We start from the raw sequence: 6000 nt of genomic DNA on the forward strand, positions 1-6000 counted from the left end.
GCGCCTGTAGTCCCAGCTACTCGAAGAGGCTGAGCCAGGAGAATGGCGGGAACCCGGGAGGCGGAGCTTGCAGTGAGCCGAGATTGCGCCACTGCACTCCAGCCTGGGCGACAGAGCGAGACTCCGTCTCAAAAAAAAAAAAAAAAAAAAAAAAAGATAAACACCAAAATGTTACCAGTACAGATAGTCCCTCACTTACAATGATTTCATATAGGATTGTTTTCACTTTACAATGCTGTGAAAGTGATATACATTCAGTAGAAATCATACTTTAAGTACCCATAAAACTATTCTGTTTTTCACTTTCAGTCAGTATTCAATACATGACATGGAATATTCACCACTTTATTATACAATAGGCTTTGTGTTTGATGATTTTGCCCGACTACAGGCTAAGGCAAGTGTTCTGAGCACCCTTAAGGTAGGCCAGGCTAAGCTACGATGTTCGGCAGGTTAGGTGTGTGTTTCAGCTCATTTTGTGTTGCTGCAACAAAATAACTGAGGCTGGGTAATTTTATTTAAAAAGAGGTTTATGGCCGGGTGCTGTGGCTCATGCCTGTTAATCCCAGCACTTTGGGAGGCCAAGGCGGGCTGGATCACCTGAGGCCAGGAGTTCAAGACAAGCCTGGCCAACATGGTGAAACCCAATCTCTACTAAAAATTTAAAAATTAGCTGGGCATGGTGGTAGGCACCTATAATCCCAGCTACTCGAGAGGCTGAGGTGTGAGAATCGCTTGAACCTGGGAGGCAAAGGTTGCCGTGAGCTGAGATTGCACCATTGCACTCCAGTCTGGGCACAAGGGTGAAACTCCATCTCAACACAAATAAAAAATAAATAAAATAAAAAAATAAAAAGAGTTCACAATTTTAGTTCACAATTTAGTTTGCAATTTTGGTGGCTGGAAGGTTCAACACTAGGCAGCTGCATCTGGTGAGGGCCTCAGGCTGCTTCAACTTATGGTGGCAAGAAGAAGTGGGGCAGGCATGTGCAAAGAGATTACAGAACAAGCGAGGAAGTGAAAGACAGAAATCAAGGAAGCCAGACTCTTAACAACCTGCTCTTGCTCTATGGGAACTAATCCATTCCCCCAGAGGGAGAACTCACTCATCCCTACAGGAGGGCATTCATCTATTCCTGAGGGATCTGTCCCCCAACCCTGCCCATGACCAAACACCAGGATCCATCTGTATTTTTACTCATACTTACAATTACAATAGTTCTTTTTTTTTTTTTTTTTTTTTTTTTTTTGAGACAGAGTTTTGCTCTTGTTGCCTAGGCTGGAGTGCAATGGCGTGATCTCCGCTCACTGCAACTTCTGTTTCCCAGGTTCATGCAATTTTCGTGTCTCAGCCTCCTGAGTAGCTGGGATTACAGGCGTGCACCACCACACCTGGCTAATTTTTTGTCTTTTTGGTAGAGACAGAGTTTCACCACGTTGGTCAGGCTGGTCTCGAACTCCTGACTTCAGATGATTTGCCTGCCTCAGCCTCCAAAGTGATGGGATTACAGGCGTGAGCCACTGCACCCGGACTTTACTTACGATATTTCTCTGTTTTTTTTTTTTTTTTAATTTTTTTTGAGACAGAGTCTCACTCTGTTGCCCAGGCTGGAGTACAGTGGTAGGAGCTCAGCCCACTGCACCCTCTGCCTCCTGGTTCAAGTGATTCTCGTGCCTCAGCCTCCCAAGTACCTGGGACTACAGGCGTGTACCACCACGCCTGGCTAATTTTTGTATTTTTAGTAAAGACGGGGTTTTACCATGTTGGTCAGGCTGGTCTTGAACTCCTGGACTCAAGTGATCCACGCACCTTAGCCTCCCAAAGCGCTGGAATTACAACCGTGAGCCACCGTGCCTGGAATTTACTTATAGTATTTCTAATTTTTGGTGGGTTTATCGGGACATAACTCCACTCTAAGTCAAAAAGCAACTGTATAGCTATAACTGCCCCAGGTATGATAGGCATCTGTGCTTCTAAGTATTTCTAGCTATGCCTTTGAGGCATAGAGTAGAAGTTACACTTCCTAGCCCCTTTGTAGTTGGGCTGGACCATGTGAGAGTGCTGGTAACATATGTCACTTCTGCGTCAATATTTAATTGTTGGTGTGTGACTTTTCATAGCTCTCTTCTTTTCCCTTTGCCACAGCAACCAGTGGTGTTCCAAATAGTAGGTAGTAGCTCTGACTAACTGAGTCCCAGAGTAGGAAAGATGATGACATTGGAGCAGAGGCCCCAGCCAACCTTCTGACATGATTATCATAGCTTGAGGAACAAAATATCAATGGGATTAAGCCACTGATATTGGGAATTGTCTGTTATTTCAGCAAAACCTAATCTATACTTCTGATGATAGGGGTTATGGCTGATTTTTATTTTCTTCTTTTACTTTAGTTATTGTAATTTCTGATTTTTTCCCTCTGGCGAAGCCCAAAGTAGGGCAGGACTTATGGGTCATTCTGAGAGTCTTGTTATGGGGATGTCTAGACTAGAAGAACTAGTTTGACTTCTCATCCAGACTGGCCATGGGCCTGTCCCCTGACACAGTGGGTGGTTTGTTGGGGAGACAGGAGGAGAAAAGCAGTGTAAAGAGCCAGAAGGCAGAGCAAATTGCACATGGCAGCCCTGACTCATCAGAGACCAGGCCTAGGATGTGAGGCTAGTGGCCTAAATGCCAGGTATCAGGAAAGCAAAGTGTTAGGTTAGTGCAAAAGTAATCGCGGTTTTTTCCATTACTTTCCAATAGCAAAAACCACGATTACTTTTGTACCAACCTAATAAATATATGAAAATTGGGGTCGGGGCATGTTTATCAGAAATGCTTAGTGTTACTGACAGCCTAGTCTGAAGTTTAGAGCCTCTCATCATAGAGTAGCAAGGCTCTCTCTCTTTTTTTTTTTTTTTTTTGAGGTAGAGTCCCACTCTGTCACCCAGGCTGGGGTGCAGTGGCGCAATCTCAGCTCACTGCAACCTCTGCCTCCCATGTTCGAGTGAATCTCCTGCCTCAGCCTCCTAAGTAGCTGAGATTACAGGTGCCTGCCACCACGCCTGGCTAATTTTTGTATTTTTAGTAGAGACAGGGTTTCACCATTGTTGGCCAGGCTGGTCTCGAACTCCTGACCTCAAGTGATCCGCTTGCCTTGCCCTCCCAAAGTGCTGGGATCACAGGTATGAGCCACCATGCCCAGCCTCAGAATACCAAGGCTCTCTTATTTCTTCTCTCTACTTTCTCTCAGATCCATAGCCTGCTACTAGAACATTCCTTTTAAACAATAGATTGATTTTATTACTCCTCTGCTCAAAAACCTCCCCCTTGAAAAAAGGTAATGTCAGGCTGGGCGCGGTGGCTCACGCTTGTAATCCCAGCACTTTGGGAGGCCGAGGCGGGCGGATCACGAGGTCAGGAGATCGAGACCACGGTGAAACCCCATCTCTACTAAAAAAATACAAAAAAAAATTAGCCAGGCGTGGTGGGGGGCGCCTGTAGTCCCAGCTACTCGGAGAGGCTGAGGCAGGAGAATGGCGTGAACCCGGGAGGCGGAGCTTGCAGTGAGCCGAGATTGCGCCACTGCACTCCAGCCTGGGCGACAGAGCGAGACTCCGTCTCAAAAAAAAAAAAAGAGAAAAAAGGTAATGTCAATGGTCCTCTTATTGATTGTTTTTTAAACAACTTTATAAAGAGTCTCTAAATATCTCAGATTAAAAAAACCATTATTTTTAGTTGGCATGTAATAATTATAGACATTATGGGATAGAGTGGTAATCTCAATACATGTATACAATGTGTCATGATTAAATCAAGGTACTTAGCATATGTATCACCTTTTATCATTTGTTTGTGTTGGCAACATTCAAAATTCTCTCTTCCAGGCCAGGCGCGAGGCGGGCGCGGTGTCTCACACCTGTCTGGGCGGCGGTGTCTAACGCCCAGCACTTTGGGAGGCTGAGGCGGGTGGATCACTTGAGGTCAAGAGTTCGAGAAAGCCTGGCCACATGGTGAAACCCTGTCTCTACTAAAAATACAAACAAAAAAACACACACAAATAATTAGCCAGGTGTGGTGGTGCATGCCTGTAATCCCAGGCTACTTGGAAGGCTGAGGCAGGAGAATCACTTGAACCCAGGAGGTGGAGGCTGCCATGAGGCACGATTGTGCCACTGCACTCCAAGCTGCGTGACAGAGTGAGTGAGACTCTGTCTCAAAAAGAAAAAAAAAAAAGAAATTCTGTCTTCTAGCTGTCGGAAAATATACAACAGATTATTCTTATCTATAGTCACCCTACAGTGCTATATAATACTAGAATTCATTCCTCCTATCTAGCTATAATTTTGTATCCGTTAACAAACGCCTCCCTATCCTCTCCTCCCCACTACATTTCCCAGCCTCTAATAACTACAATTCTACTTTCTACTTCAATGTGCTCAAGTTTTGTCGCTCCCACATATGAGAGAGAACATGGGGTATTTATTTCTTTGGGCCTGACTTTGATGCATATGACAGGATCCCATCCTTTTTAGTGGCTGAATAATCCATTGTCTCTCTCTCTCTCTTTCTCTGTGTGTGTGTGTGTGTGTGTGTGTGTGTGTGTATACATTTCTTTATCCATTCCATGTCTATATCCAGTATTGACATACACTTAGGTAGATTCCATATCTTGGCTATTGTGAATAGTGCTGCAATAAAAATAGGGGTGCATGGCCAGGTGCGGTGGCTCACGCCTGTAATCCTAGCACTTTGGGAGGCCGAGGCGGTTGGATCACCTGAGGTCAGTACTTCGAGACCAGCCTGGCTAACATGGTGAAACCCCGTTTCTACTAAAAATACAAAAAAAATTTAGCTGGGCATGGTGGCACGTGCCTGCAATCCCAGCTACTCAGGAGGCTGAGGCAGGAGAATCAATTGAACCTGGGAGGCGGAGGTTGCAGGGAGCTGAGATTGCGCCACCGCACTCCAGCTTGGGCAACAAGAGTGAAACTCCATCTCTCAATAAATAAATAAATAAATAAATAAATAAATAAATAAATAGTGGGGCAGATATCTCTTCAATATACTGATTTCCCTTCCTTAAGATAAATATCCAACAGTGGGATCGTTGGATCATATGGTAGTTCTATTTTAGGTTTTTGAGGACTGTCCATACTCTTTTCCATAATGGCTATGCTAATTTACATTCCCACCAACAAAGTATAATAGTTCCCTTTTCTCTGCATCCTCACCAGCATTTGTTACTTTTTGTCTTTTTGATAATAGCTGTTCTAACTGGGGTGAGAGGATATCTCATTGTGGTTTTGATTTGCTTTTCCCTGATAATTAGTGATGGTGAGCATTTTTTCATGTACATGTTGGCCATTTGTATGTCTTCTATTGAGAAAAATCTATTCAGATCCTTTGCCAATCTGATTATTTGTGGGGCTTTTGTTTTTGTTTGTTTGCTTGCTTGTTTTTGCTATTGTTTGTATTTCTTATATACTCAGGATATTGTCAGATGAACAGTTTGCAAATATTTTCTTTAATTCTGCAGGTTTTTGGTGCACTCTGTTGACTTTTTTTTTTTTTTTTTTTTGCTGTGCAGAAACATTTTAGTTTGAAATAGCCCAATTTGTCTATTTTTGCTTTGATTACGTGTGCTTTTGAAGTCTTAACCATAAGATGACGGCCCAGACCACTGCTTTGTAGCATTTTCCCAATGTTTTCTTAAAGTAGTTTTATAGTTTCAGGTCCTACACTTAGTATTTAATCCATTTTTAGTAGTTTTTTAAAATATCTATATGGTGAGAGATACAGGTCTAGTTGCATTGTTCTGCATGTGAATATCCAGTTTTCCCAATACCATTTATTGATGAGGTGGTTCTTTCCTAATGTATGTTTTTGATACTTTTTGTTGAAAATCAGTTGACTATAAATATGTGAATCTGTTTCTGGGTTCCTATATTCTCCCATTAGTTTTTGTGTCTGTTTTGATATCAATACCATGCTGTTTAGGTTACTATAACTTGTAGTAT

Source organism: Nomascus leucogenys, chromosome 18 (genome assembly GCF_006542625.1).
Source record: "Nomascus leucogenys isolate Asia chromosome 18, Asia_NLE_v1, whole genome shotgun sequence".
NCBI lineage: Eukaryota > Metazoa > Chordata > Mammalia > Primates > Hylobatidae > Nomascus > Nomascus leucogenys.